The sequence below is a fragment of the Hyla sarda genome, chromosome 8 (genome assembly GCF_029499605.1).
Source record: "Hyla sarda isolate aHylSar1 chromosome 8, aHylSar1.hap1, whole genome shotgun sequence".
In the NCBI taxonomy this organism is placed as follows: Eukaryota; Metazoa; Chordata; class Amphibia; order Anura; family Hylidae; genus Hyla; species Hyla sarda.
Genome location: NC_079196.1, coordinates 158,056,573 through 158,072,255, shown reverse-complemented (window position 1 = coordinate 158,072,255; position 15,683 = coordinate 158,056,573).

The following is a 15,683-nucleotide window of genomic DNA, read 5'->3' as shown; positions in this document are numbered from 1 at the left end:
GATGCAAAGAATTGGTCAGGCACCAATTTTGGAGATGGATAGGAAGGCTGTAGGGGAGGAGGAGGCCTCTATTAGGGTACAGTATCTAACATTTCGCTGTGCTCTCAATAGATAATACAGTAAAGTTTACATAACCAGCTATCTTAACTCTGTTTAATACAGTGGTCCCTCAACATACGATGGTAATTCGTTCCAAACGAGCCATCGTTTTTCGAATCCATCGTATGTTGAGGGATTCGTGCAATGTAAAGTATATGAAGCTGTACTCACCTGTCCCCGCCGTTCGCGATGGTGTCCCCGCCGCTCGCGATGGTGACCCCGGGCCTCTGCTGGACTCTCCTGGTCTTCTCCGATCCTCTGCAGTCTTCCGTAAGGCCTTACTGGGCCTGCGTAGCGACGTCATTACGCCGCTGCGTACGCCATTCCTATTGGATGACGTGGGCAGCAGCGTATTGATGTCATCGGAGAGGGCCGAGAAGACACCGGAAGACCAGCGCTGGACCCGGAGGGAACCTCGGAGCATCGTGGAGGGGTAAGTAATACTTACCGCACCACACGGGGAACATTAAGCGGCTATTTGGCAGCAGCTTAAGCATTTTTCGCTGCCAGATAGCACTTGATGCGATGGCCCCGACATAAAAAAGCATCGTATGTCGATGCTGACATCGACATGCGATGGCCTCTGAGAGGCCATCGTATGTCGATTTGATCATATGTCGGGGCCATCGTAGGTCGGGGGGGTCACTGTATTGTACTATTTGATTTTGAAAGGAGCTGGCAATTTTTTATATTACAAAAGCCTAGTATGAAGGAACTTTGTTGTTCTTATATCTGTATCTAAAATTTGTAATTTTGCTATGTGTACATTTATACCAATATTGGGCTGTACTTGCCATCTATTGTCATGATTTTATTGTATTCCTATTTTTTTGTATTTTTTTGTATTCCTTTTTTATTGTATTCCTTTTTTAACCCAAATCATAGTTTGTTTTTATTATTGTCCATGATTTTTAACCAAAATCATGAGACTGAAACATTTTTTCTTCACTTCAACAACATATAACCCCTTGAGACGTTATGTATGTTGATTTGATAAAATTGGTGAATTAAAAAAATTTGGGTTAAAAAATGTTGAGATTGTAGGCTATGGAAGCATTTCTGTGTACTGTTTTTTGCATAAAATGATGCAAAGAATTGGTCAGGCACCAATTTTGGAGATGGATAGGAAGGCTGTAGGGGAGGAGGAGGCCTCTATTAGGGCGCAGTGTCTAACATTTCGCTGTGCTCTCAATAGATAATACAGTAAAGTTTCCATAGCCAGCTATCTTAACTCTGTTTAATATTATACTATTTGATTTTGACAGGGGGTGCCAATTTTTTTTTATTACAAAAGCCTAGTATGAAGGAACTTTGTTGTTCTTATATCTGTATCTAAAATGTGTAGTTTTGCTATGTGTACATTTATACAAATATTGGGCTGTACTTGCCAGCTATTGTCATGATTTTATTGTATTCCTATTTGTACCTTTTTTTAACCCAAATCATAGTTTGTTTTTATTATTGTCCATGATTTTTAACCAAAATCATGAGACTGAAATTTTTTTATCCATTTCAACAGCATATAACCCCTTGAGACGTTATGTATGTTGATTTGACAAAATTGGTGAATTAAAAAAAAATTTGGGTTAAAAAATGTTGAGATTTTAGGCTATGGAAGCGTTTCTGTGTACTGTCATTTGCATAAAATGATGCAAAGAATTGGTCAGGCACCAATTTTGGAGATGGATAGGAAGGCTGTAGGGGAGGAGGAGGCCTCTATTAGGGTACAGTATCTAACATTTCGCTGTGCTCTCAATAGATAATACAGTAAAGTTTCCATAGCCAGCTATCTTAACTGTTTAATACAGTGGTCCCTCAACATACGATGGTAATTTGTTCCTAACGAGCCATCGTTTGTCGAATCCATCGTATGTTGAGGGATTCGTGCAATGTAAAGTATAAGAAGCTGTACTCACAAGTCCCCGCCGCTCGCGATGGTGTCCCCGCCGCTCGCGATGGTGGCCCCGGGCCTCCGCTGGACTCTCCTGGTCTTCTCCGGTCCTCTGCTGTCTTCCACAAGGCCTTACTGGGCCTGCATAGCGACGTTATTACGCCGCTACGTACGCCATTCCTATTGGATGACGTGAGCAGCAGCGTATTGACGTCATCGGAGAGGGCCGAGAAGACACCGGAAGACCAGCGCTGGACCCGGAGGGCACCCCGGAGCATCGTTGAGGGGTAAGTAATACTTACCGCACCACACGGGGAACATTAAGCGGCTATTTGGCAGCAGCTTAAGCATTTTTCGTGGCCGGATAGCACTTGATGCGATGGCCCCGACATAAAAAAACATTGTATGTCGATGCTGACATCGACATGCGATGGCCTCTCAGAGGCCATCGTATGTCGATTTGATCATATGTCGGGGCCATCGTAGGTCGGGGGGGGGTCACTGTATTGTACTATTTGATTTTGACCAGAGCTGGCAATTTTTTATATTACAAAAGCCTAGTATGAAGGAAGTTTGTTGTTCTTATATCTGTATGTAAAATGTGTCGTTTTGCCAAGTGTACGTTTATATAAATATTGGGCTGTACTTGCAAGCCATTGTAATGATTTTATTGTATTCCTATTTGTACCTTTTTTTAACCCAAATCATAGTTTGTTTTTATTATTGTCCACGATTTTTAACCAAAATCATGAGACTGAAACATTTTTTCTTCATTTCAACAGCATATAACCCCTTGAGACGTTATGTATGTTGATTTGACAAAATTGGTGAATTAAAAAAAATTTGGGTTAAAAATTTTTGAGATTGTGGATTGTAGCATTTCTGTGTACTGTCATTTGCATAAAATGATGCAAAGAATTGGTCAGGCACCAATTTTGGAGATGGATAGGAAGGCTGTAGGGGAGGAGGAGGCCTCTATTAGGGTACAGTATCTAACATTTCGCTGTGCTCTCAATAGATAATACAGTAAAGTTTACATAGCCAGCTATCTTAACTCTGTTTAATACAGTGGTCCCTCAACATACGATGGTAATTCGTTCCAAACGAGCCATCGTTTTTCGAATCCATCGTATGTTGAGGGATTCGTGCAATGTAAAGTATAAGAAGCTGTACTCACAAGTCCCCGCCGCTCGCGATGGTGTCCCCGCCGCTCGCGATGGTGGCCCCGGGCCTCCGCTGGACTCTCCTGGTCTTCTCCGGTCCTCTGCTGTCTTCCACAAGGCCTTACTGGGCCTGCATAGCGACGTTATTACGCCGCTACGTACGCCATTCCTATTGGATGACGTGAGCAGCAGCGTATTGACGTCATCGGAGAGGGCCGAGAAGACACCGGAAGACCAGCGCTGGACCCGGAGGGCACCCCGGAGCATCGTTGAGGGGTAAGTAATACTTACCGCACCACACGGGGAACATTAAGCGGCTATTTGGCAGCAGCTTAAGCATTTTTCGTGGCCGGATAGCACTTGATGCGATGGCCCCGACATAAAAAAACATTGTATGTCGATGCTGACATCGACATGCGATGGCCTCTCAGAGGCCATCGTATGTCGATTTGATCATATGTCGGGGCCATCGTAGGTCGGGGGGGGGGTCACTGTATTGTACTATTTGATTTTGACCAGAGCTGGCAATTTTTTATATTACAAAAGCCTAGTATGAAGGAAGTTTGTTGTTCTTATATCTGTATGTAAAATGTGTCGTTTTGCCAAGTGTACGTTTATATAAATATTGGGCTGTACTTGCAAGCCATTGTAATGATTTTATTGTATTCCTATTTGTACCTTTTTTTAACCCAAATCATAGTTTGTTTTTATTATTGTCCACGATTTTTAACCAAAATCATGAGACTGAAACATTTTTTCTTCATTTCAACAGCATATAACCCCTTGAGACGTTATGTATGTTGATTTGACAAAATTGGTGAATTAAAAAAAATTTGGGTTAAAAATTTTTGAGATTGTGGATTGTAGCATTTCTGTGTACTGTCATTTGCATAAAATGATGCAAAGAATTGGTCAGGCACCAATTTTGGAGATGGATAGGAAGGCTGTAGGGGAGGAGGAGGCCTCTATTAGGGTACAGTATCTAACATTTCGCTGTGCTCTCAATAGATAATACAGTAAAGTTTACATAGCCAGCTATCTTAACTCTGTTTAATACAGTGGTCCCTCAACATACGATGGTAATTCGTTCCAAACGAGCCATCGTTTTTCGAATCCATCGTATGTTGAGGGATTCGTGCAATGTAAAGTATAAGAAGCTGTACTCACAAGTCCCCGCCGCTCGCGATGGTGTCCCCGCCGCTCGCGATGGTGGCCCCGGGCCTCCGCTGGACTCTCCTGGTCTTCTCCGGTCCTCTGCTGTCTTCCACAAGGCCTTACTGGGCCTGCATAGCGACGTTATTACGCCGCTACGTACGCCATTCCTATTGGATGACGTGAGCAGCAGCGTATTGACGTCATCGGAGAGGGCCGAGAAGACACCGGAAGACCAGCGCTGGACCCGGAGGGCACCCCGGAGCATCGTTGAGGGGTAAGTAATACTTACCGCACCACACGGGGAACATTAAGCGGCTATTTGGCAGCAGCTTAAGCATTTTTCGTGGCCGGATAGCACTTGATGCGATGGCCCCGACATAAAAAAACATTGTATGTCGATGCTGACATCGACATGCGATGGCCTCTCAGAGGCCATCGTATGTCGATTTGATCATATGTCGGGGCCATCGTAGGTCGGGGGGGGGGGTCACTGTATTGTACTATTTGATTTTGACCAGAGCTGGCAATTTTTTATATTACAAAAGCCTAGTATGAAGGAAGTTTGTTGTTCTTATATCTGTATGTAAAATGTGTCGTTTTGCCAAGTGTACGTTTATATAAATATTGGGCTGTACTTGCAAGCCATTGTAATGATTTTATTGTATTCCTATTTGTACCTTTTTTTAACCCAAATCATAGTTTGTTTTTATTATTGTCCACGATTTTTAACCAAAATCATGAGACTGAAACATTTTTTCTTCATTTCAACAGCATATAACCCCTTGAGACGTTATGTATGTTGATTTGACAAAATTGGTGAATTAAAAAAAATTTGGGTTAAAAATTTTTGAGATTGTGGATTGTAGCATTTCTGTGTACTGTCATTTGCATAAAATGATGCAAAGAATTGGTCAGGCACCAATTTTGGAGATGGATAGGAAGGCTGTAGGGGAGGAGGAGGCCTCTATTAGGGTACAGTATCTAACATTTCGCTGTGCTCTCAATAGATAATACAGTAAAGTTTACATAGCCAGCTATCTTAACTCTGTTTAATACAGTGGTCCCTCAACATACGATGGTAATTCGTTCCAAACGAGCCATCGTTTTTCGAATCCATCGTATGTTGAGGGATTCGTGCAATGTAAAGTATATGAAGCTGTACTCACCTGTCCCCGCCGTTCGCGATGGCGTCCCCGCCGCTCGCGATGGTGATCCTGGGCATCCGCTGGACTCTCCTGGTCTTCTCCGGTCCTCTGCTGTCTTCCGCAAGGCCTTACTGGGCCTGCGTAGTGACGTCATTAGGCCGCTGCGTACGCCATTCCTATTGGATGACGTGGGCAGCAGCGTATTGACGTTATCGGAGAGGGCCGAGAAGACTCCGGAAGACCAGCGCTGGACCCGGAGGGCACCCCGGAGCATCGTGGAGGGGTAAGTAATACTTACCGCACCACACGGGGAACATTAAGCGGCTATTTGGCAGCAGCTTAAGCATTTTTCGCTGCCGGATAGCACTCGATGCGATGTCCCCGACATAAAAAAGCATCGTATGATGATGCTGACATCGACATGCGATGGCCTCTGAGAGGCCATCGTATGTCGATTTGATCATATGTCGGGGCCATCGTAGGTCGGGGGGTCACTGTATTGTACTATTTGATTTTGACCAGAGCTGGCAATTTTTTATATTACAAAAGCCTAGTATGAAGGAAGTTTGTTGTTCTTATATCTGTATGTAAACTGTGTAGTTTTGCCATGTGTACGTTTATACCAATAGTGGGCTGTACTTGCAAGCCATTGTAATGATTTTTTTGTATTCCTATTTGTACCTTTTTTTTTAACCCAAATCATAGTTTGTTTTTATTATTGTCCATGATTTTTAACCCCTTCAGGACGGAGCCCATTTTGGCCTTAAGGACCGGAGCGTTTTTTGCACATCTGACCACTGTCACTTTAAACATTAATAACTCTGGAATGCTTTTAGTTATCATTCTGATTCCGAGATTGTTTTTTCGTGACATATTCTACTTTAACATAGTGGTAAATTTTTGTCGATACTTGCATCCTTTCTTGGTGAAAAATCCGTAAATTTTATGAAAAATTTGAAAATTTAGCATTTTTCTAACTTTGAAGCTTGTAAGGAAAATGGATATTACGAATACATTTTTTTTTGGTTCACATATACAATATGTCTACTTTATATTTGCATCATAAAATTGATGAGTTTTTACTTTTGGAAGACACCAGAGGGCTGCAACGGTCAGCAGCAATTTTCAGATTTTTCACAAAATTTTCAAACTCAGTATTTTTCAGGGACCAGTTCAGGTTTGAAGTGGATTTGAAGGGTCTTCATATTAGAAATACCCCATAAATGACCCCATTATAAAAACTACACCCCCCAAAGTATTCAAAATGACATTCAGTCAGCGTTTTAACCCTTTAGGTGTTTCACACGAATAGCAGCAAAGTGAAGGAGAAAATTCACAATCTTCATTTTTTACACTCACATGTTCTTGTAGACCCAATTTTTTAATTTTTACAAGGGGTAAAAGGACAAAATTTTTACTTGTATTTGTATCCCAATTTCTCTCGAGTAAGCACATACCTCATATGTCTATGAAAAGTGTTCGGCGGGTGCAGTAGAGGGCTCAGAAGGGAAGGAGCGACAAGGGGATTTTGGACAGTACGTTTTTCTGAAATGGTTTTTGGGGGGCATGTTACCTTTAGGAAGCCCTTATGGTGCCAGAACAGCAAAAAAAAAAACACATGGCATACCATTTTGGAAACTAGACCCCTCGGGGAATGTAACATGGGATAAAGTGAACCTTAATACCCCACAGGTGTTTCACGACTTTTGCAAATGTAAAAAAAAAAAAAAAAATTTTACCTAAAATGCTTGTTTTCCCAAAAAAAAATTATTTTTAAAAAGGGTAATAGCAGAAAATACCCCTAAAAATTTGAAGCCCAATTTCTCCCGATTCAGAAAACACCCCATATGGGGGTGAAAAGTGCTCTGCTGGCGCACTACAGGTCTCAGAAGAGAAGGAGTCACATTTGGCTTTTTGAACGCAAATTTTGCTCTGGGGGCATGCCGCATTTAGGAAGCCCCTATGGTGCCAGGATAGCAAAAAAACAACACATGGCATACCATTTTGGAAACTAGACCCCTCGGGGAACGTAACAAAGGGTTAAGTGAACCTTTATACCCTACAGGTGTTTCATGACTTTTGCATATGTAAAAATTTTTTTTTTTTTTACCTAAAATGCTTGTTTTCCCAAAAATTTGACATTTTTAAAAAGGGTAAAAGCAGAAAATACCCCCCAAAATTTGTAACACAATTTCTCCCGAGTACGGCGATACCCCATATGTGACCCTAAACTGTTGCCTTGAAATACGACAGGGCTCCAAAGTGAGAGCGCCATGCGCATTTGAGGCCTAAATTAGGGATTGCATAGGGGTGGACATAGTGGTATTCTACGCCAGTGATTCCCAAACAGGGTGCCTCCAGCTGTTGCAAAACTCCCAGCATGCCTGGACAGTCAACGGCTGTCCGACAATACTGGGAGTTGTTTTGCAACAGCTGGAGGCTCCGTTCTGGAAACAGTGGTGTACCAGACGTTTTTCATTTTTATTGGGGAGGGGAGGGGGGCTGTGTAGGGGTATGTGTTTATGTAGTGTTTTTTACTTTTTATTTTATTTTTTGTGTTAGTGTAGTGTAGTGTTTTTAGGGTACAGTCGCACGGGCGGGGATTCACAGTAGTTTCTCGCTGGCAATTTGAGCTGCAGCAGAAAGTTTGCGGCAGCTCAAACTTGCAGCCAGATACTTACTGTAATCCTCCGCCCATGTGAGTGTACCCTGTACGTTCACATTGGGGGGGACATCCAGCTGTTGCATAACTACAACTCCCAGCATGCCCGTTGGCTGTCGGTGACTGCTGAGAGTTGCAGTTTTGCAACAGCTGTAGGCACACTGGTTATGTATCACTGAGTTTGTGACCTAACTCAGTGTTTCACAACCAGTGTGCCTCCAGCTGTTGCAAAACTACAACTCCCAGCATGTACGGTGCATGGTGTACGGTGACTGCTGAGAGTTGTAGTTTGCAACAGCTGGAGGCACACCGGTCGTGAAACACTGAGTTAGGTAAAAAAAAACTCTGAGTTTCACAACCAGTGTGCCTTCAGCTGTTGCAAAACTACAACTCTCAGCAGTCACCGACAGCCAACGGGCATGCTGGGAGTTGTAGTTATGCAACCAGCAGATGCACCACTACAACTCCCAGCATGCACTTTAGCTGTTTGTGCAAGCTGGGAGTTGTAGTTATACAACAGCTGAAGGTACACTTTTCCATAGAAAGAATGTGCCTCCAGCTGTTGCAAAACCATAAGTCCCAGCATGCCCATAAGGGAATGCTGGGAGTTGTGGTGGTCTGCCTCCTGCTGTTGCATAACTACAGCTCCCAGCATGCCCTTTTTGCATGCTGGGAGCTGTTGCTAAGCAACAGCAGGAGGCTGTCACTCACCTCCAACGATCCTCGCCGCACAGGTCAGTCCCGCCGCCGCAGCTGCTCCTGGGGCCCCGATCCCAACAGGGGCGCCGGGGATCGGGGTCCCCAGCACCGGGGGTCGTCTTCCCGCACCCGCTCACGTCCTCCGGAAGAGGGGCGGAGCGGGTGCGGGAGTGACACCCGCAGCAGGCGCCCTGATTGGTCGGCCGGTAATCCGGCCGACGAATCAGGGCGATCGTGAGGTGGCACCAGTGCCACCTCACCCCTGCAGGCTCTGGCTGTTCGGGGCCGTCAGAGACGGCCCCGAACAGCCAGTAATTCCGGGTCACCGGGTCACCGGAGACCCGATTGACCCGGAATCGCCGCAGATCGCTGGACTGAATTGTCCAGCGATCTGCGGCGATCGCCGACATGGGGGGGCATAATGACCCCCCTGGGCGATATGCCGGGATGCCTGCTGAACGATTTCAGCAGGCATCCGGCTCCGGTCCCCAACCGGCTAGCGGTGGGGGCCGGAATTCCCACGGGCGTATGGATACGCCCTCGGTCCTTAAGGACTCGGGATTCAGGGCGTATCCATACGCCCTATGTCCTGAAGAGGTTAAACAAAATCATGAGACTGAAACATTTTTCTTCACTTCAACAGCATATAACCCCTTGAGACGTTATATATGCTGATTTGACAACATTGGGGAATTTTAAAAATTTGGGTTAAAAAAATGTTGAGAATGTAGGCTATGGAACCGTTTCTGTGTACTGTCATTTGCATAAAATGATGCAAAGGATTGGTCAGGCACCAATTTTGGAGATGGATAGGAAGGCTGTAGGGGAGGAGGAGGCCTCTATTAGGGCACAGCATCTAACATTTCGCTGTGCTCTCAATAGATAATACAGTAACGTTTCCATAGCCAGCTATCTTAACTCTGTTTAATATTGTACGATTTGATTTTGACAGGAGGTTCCAATTTTTGTTATTACAAAAGTCTAGTATGAAGGAACTTTGTTGTTCTTATATCTGTATCTAAAATGTGTAGTTTTGCTATGTGTACATTTATACCAATATTGGGCTGTACTTGCCAGCTTTTGTCATGATTTTATTGTATTCCTATTTGTGCCTTTTTTAACCCAAATCATAGTTTGTTTTTATTATTGTTCACGATTTTTAACCAAAATCATGAGACTGAAACGTTTTTTATTCATTTCAACAGCATATAACCCCTTGAGACGTTATGTATGTTAATTTGACAAAATTGGTGAATTAAAAAAAATTTGGGTTAAAAAATGTTGAGATTGTAGCGTTTCTGTGTACTGTCATTTGCATAAAATGATGCAAAGAATTGGTCAGGCACCAATTTTGGGGATGGATAGGAAGGCTGTAGGGGAGGAGGAGGCCTCTATTAGGGTACAGTATCTAACATTTCGCTGTGCTCTCAATAGATAATACAGTAAAGTTTACATAGCCAGCTATCTTAACTCTGTTTAATACAGTGGTCCCTCAACATATCATGGTAATTCGTTCCAAACGAGCCATCGTTTTTCGAATCCATCGTATGTTGAGGGATTCGTGCAATGTAAAGTATATGAAGCTGTACTCACCTGTCCCCGCCGTTCGCGATGGTGTCCCCGCCGCTCGCGATGGTAACCCCGGGCCTCCGCTGGACTCTCCTGGTCTTCTCCGATCCTCTGCAGTCTTCCGCAAGGCCTTACTGGGCCTGCGTAGCGACGTCATTACGCCGCTGCGTACGCCATTCCTATTGGATGACGTGGGCAGCAGCGTATTGATGTCATCGGAGAGGGCCGAGAAGACACTGGAAGACCAGCGCTGGACCCGGAGGGAACCTCGGAGCATCGTGGAGGGGTAAGTAATACTTACCGCACCACACGGGGAACATTAAGCGGCTATTTGGCAGCAGCTTAAGCATTTTTCGCTGCCGGATAGCACTTGATGCGATGGCCCCGACATAAAAAAGCATCGTATGTCGATGCTGACATCGACATGCGATGGCCTCTGAGAGGCCATCGTATGTCGATTTGATCATATGTCGGGGCCATCGTAGGTCGGGGGGGTCACTGTATTGTACTATTTGATTTTGAAAGGAGCTGGCAATTTTTTATATTACAAAAGCCTAGTATGAAGGAACTTTGTTGTTCTTATATCTGTATCTAAAATGTGTAATTTTGCTATGTGTACATTTATACCAATATTGGGCTGTACTTGCCATCTATTGTCATGATTTTATTGTATTCCTATTTTTTTGTATTTTTTTGTATTCCTTTTTTATTGTATTCCTTTTTTAACCCAAATCATAGTTTGTTTTTATTATTGTCCATGATTTTTAACCAAAATCATGAGACTGAAACATTTTTTCTTCACTTCAACAACATATAACCCCTTGAGACGTTATGTATGTTGATTTGATAAAATTGGTGAATTAAAAAAAGTTTGGGTTAAAAAATGTTGAGATTGTAGGCTATGGAAGCATTTCTGTGTACTGTTTTTGCATAAAATGATGCAAAGAATTGGTCAGGCACCAATTTTGGAGATGGATAGGAAGGCTGTAGGGGAGGAGGAGGCCTCTATTAGGGCGCAGTGTCTAACATTTCGCTGTGCTCTCAATAGATAATACAGTAAAGTTTCCATAGCCAGCTATCTTAACTCTGTTTAATATTATACTATTTGATTTTGACAGGGGGTGCCAATTTTTTTTTATTACAAAAGCCTAGTATGAAGGAACTTTGTTGTTCTTATATCTGTATCTAAAATGTGTAGTTTTGCTATGTGTACATTTATACAAATATTGGGCTGTACTTGCCAGCTATTGTCATGATTTTATTGTATTCCTATTTGTACCTTTTTTTTAACCCAAATCATAGTTTGTTTTTATTATTGTCCATGATTTTTAACCAAAATCATGAGACTGAAACATTTTTTATCCATTTCAACAACATATAACCCCTTGAGACGTTATGTATGTTGATTTGACAAAATTGGTGAATTAAAAAAAAATTTGGGTTAAAAAATGTTGAGATTTAAGGCTATGGAAGCGTTTCTGTGTACTGTCATTTGCATAAAATGATGCAAAGAATTGGTCAGGCACCAATTTTGGAGATGGATAGGAAGGCTGCAGGGGAGGAGGAGGCCTCTATTAGGGTACAGTATCTAACATTTCGCTGTGCTCTCAATAGATAAAACAGTAAAGTTTCCATAGCCAGCTATCTTAACTGTTTAATACAGTGGTCCCTCAACATACGATGGTAATTTGTTCCAAACGAGCCATCGTTTGTCGAATCCATCGTATGTTGAGGGATTCGTGCAATGTAAAGTATAAGAAGCTGTACTCACAAGTCCCCGCCGCTCGCGATGGTGTCCCCGACGCTCGCGATGGTGGCCCCGGGCCTCCGCTGGACTCTCCTGGTCTTCTCCGGTCCTCTGCTGTCTTCCACAAGGCCTTACTGGGCCTGCATAGCGACGTCATTACGCCGCTACGTACGCCATTCCTATTGGATGACGTGGGCAGCAGCGTATTGACGTCATCGGAGAGGACCGAGAAGACACCGGAAGACCAGCGCTGGACCCGGAGGGCACCCCGGAGCATCGTGGAGGGGTAAGTAATACTTACCGCACCACACGGGGAACATTAAGCGGCTATTTGGCAGCAGCTTAAGCATTTTTCGTGGCCGGATAGCACTTGATGCGATGGCCCCGACATAAAAAAACATTGTATGTCGATGCTGACATCGATATGCGATGGCCTCTCAGAGGCCATCGTATGTCGATTTGATCATATGTCGGGGCCATCGTAGGTCGGGGGGGGGTCACTGTATTGTACTATTTGATTTTGACCAGAGCTGGCAATTTTTTATATTACAAAAGCCTAGTATGAAGGAAGTTTGTTGTTCTTATATCTGTATGTAAAATGTGTAGTTTTGCCATGTGTACGTTTATATAAATAGTGGGCTGTACTTGCAAGCCATTGTAATGATTTTATTGTATTCCTATTTGTACCTTTTTTTAACCCAAATCATAGTTTGTTTTTATTATTGTCCACGATTTTTAACCAAAATCATGAGACTGAAACATTTTTTCTTCATTTCAACAGCATATAACCCCTTGAGACGTTATGTATGTTGATTTGACAAAATTGGTGAATAAAAAAAAATGTGGGTTAAAAAATTTTGAGATTGTAGATTGTAGCGTTTCTGTGTACTGTCATTTGCATAAAATGATGCAAAGAATTGGTCAGGCACCAATTTTGGAGATGGATAGGAAGGCTGTAGGGGAGGAGGAGGCCTCTATTAGGGTACAGTATCTAACATTTCGCTGTGCTCTCAATAGATAATACAGTAAAGTTTACATAGCCAGCTATCTTAACTCTGTTTAATACAGTGGTCCCTCAACATACGATGGTAATTCATTCCAAACGAGCCATCGTTTTTCGAATCCATCGTATGTTGAGGGATTCGTGCAATGTAAAGTATAAGAAGCTGTACTCACAAGTCCCCGCCGCTCGCGATGGTGTCCCCGCCGCTCGCGATGGTGGCCCCGGGCCTCCGCTGGACTCTCCTGGTCTTCTCCGGTCCTCTGCTGTCTTCCACAAGGCCTTACTGGGCCTGCATAGCGACGTTATTACGCCGCTACGTACGCCATTCCTATTGGATGACGTGAGCAGCAGCGTATTGACGTCATCGGAGAGGGCCGAGAAGACACCGGAAGACCAGCGCTGGACCCGGAGGGCACCCCGGAGCATTGTTGAGGGGTAAGTAATACTTACCGCACCACACGGGGAACATTAAGCGGCTATTTGGCAGCAGCTTAAGCATTTTTCGTGGCCGAATAGCACTTGATGCGATGGCCCCGACATAAAAAAACATTGTATGTCGATGCTGACATCGACATGCGATGGCCTCTCAGAGGCCATCGTATGTCGATTTGATCATATGTCGGGGCCATCGTAGGTCGGGGGGGGGTCACTGTATTGTACTATTTGATTTTGACCAGAGCTGGCAATTTTTTATATTACAAAAGCCTAGTATGAAGGAAGTTTGTTGTTCTTATATCTGTATGTAAAATGTGTCGTTTTGCCAAGTGTACGTTTATATAAATATTGGGCTGTACTTGCAAGCCATTGTAATGATTTTATTGTATTCCTATTTGTACCTTTTTTTAACCCAAATCATAGTTTGTTTTTATTATTGTCCACGATTTTTAACCAAAATCATGAGACTGAAACATTTTTTCTTCATTTCAACAGCATATAACCCCTTCAGACGTTATGTATGTTGATTTGACAAAATTGGTGAATTAAAAAAAATTTGGGTTAAAAATTTTTGAGATTGTGGATTGTAGCATTTCTGTGTACTGTCATTTGCATAAAATGATGCAAAGAATTGGTCAGGCACCAATTTTGGAGATGGATAGGAAGGCTGTAGGGGAGGAGGAGGCCTCTATTAGGGTACAGTATCTAACATTTCGCTGTGCTCTCAATAGATAATACAGTAAAGTTTACATAGCCAGCTATCTTAACTCTGTTTAATACAGTGGTCCCTCAACATACGATGGTAATTCGTTCCAAACGAGCCATCGTTTTTCGAATCCATCGTATGTTGAGGGATTCGTGCAATGTAAAGTATATGAAGCTGTACTCACCTGTCCCCGCCGTTCGCGATGGCGTCCCCGCCGCTCGCGATGGTGATCCTGGGCCTCCGCTGGACTCTCCTGGTCTTCTCCGGTCCTCTGCTGTCTTCCGCAAGGCCTTACTGGGCCTGCGTAGTGACGTCATTAGGCCGCTGCGTACGCCATTCCTATTGGATGACGTGGGCAGCAGCGTATTGACGTTATCGGAGAGGGCCGAGAAGACTCCGGAAGACCAGCGCTGGACCCGGAGGGCACCCCGGAGCATCGTGGAGGGGTAAGTAATACTTACCGCACCACACGGGGAACATTAAGCGGCTATTTGGCAGCAGCTTAAGCATTTTTCGCTGCCGGATAGCACTCGATGCGATGTCCCCGACATAAAAAAGCATCGTATGATGATGCTGACATCGACATGCGATGGCCTCTGAGAGGCCATCGTATGTCGATTTGATCATATGTCGGGGCCATCGTAGGTCGGGGGGTCACTGTATTGTACTATTTGATTTTGACCAGAGCTGGCAATTTTTTATATTACAAAAGCCTAGTATGAAGGAAGTTTGTTGTTCTTATATCTGTATGTAAACTGTGTAGTTTTGCCATGTGTACGTTTATACCAATAGTGGGCTGTACTTGCAAGCCATTGTAATGATTTTTTTGTATTCCTATTTGTACCTTTTTTTTTAACCCAAATCATAGTTTGTTTTTATTATTGTCCATGATTTTTAAACAAAATCATGAGACTGAAACAATTTTCTTCACTTCAACAGCATATAACCCCTTGAGACGTTATATATGCTGATTTGACAACATTGGGGAATTTTAAAAATTTGGGTTAAAAAAATGTTGAGAATGTAGGCTATGGAACCGTTTCTGTGTACTGTCATTTGCATAAAATGATGCAAAGGATTGGTCAGGCACCAATTTTGGAGATGGATAGGAAGGCTGTAGGGGAGGAGGAGGCATCTATTAGGGCACAGCATCTAACATTTCGCTGTGCTCTCAATAGATAATACAGTAACGTTTCCATAGCCAGCTATCTTAACTCTGTTTAATATTGTACGATTTGATTTTGACAGGAGGTTCCAATTTTTGTTATTACAAAAGTCTAGTATGAAGGAACTTTGTTGTTCTTATATCTGTATCTAAAATGTGTAGTTTTGCCATGTGTACATTTATACCAATATTGGGCTGTACTTGCCAGCTTTTGTCATGATTTTATTGTATTCCTATTTGTGCC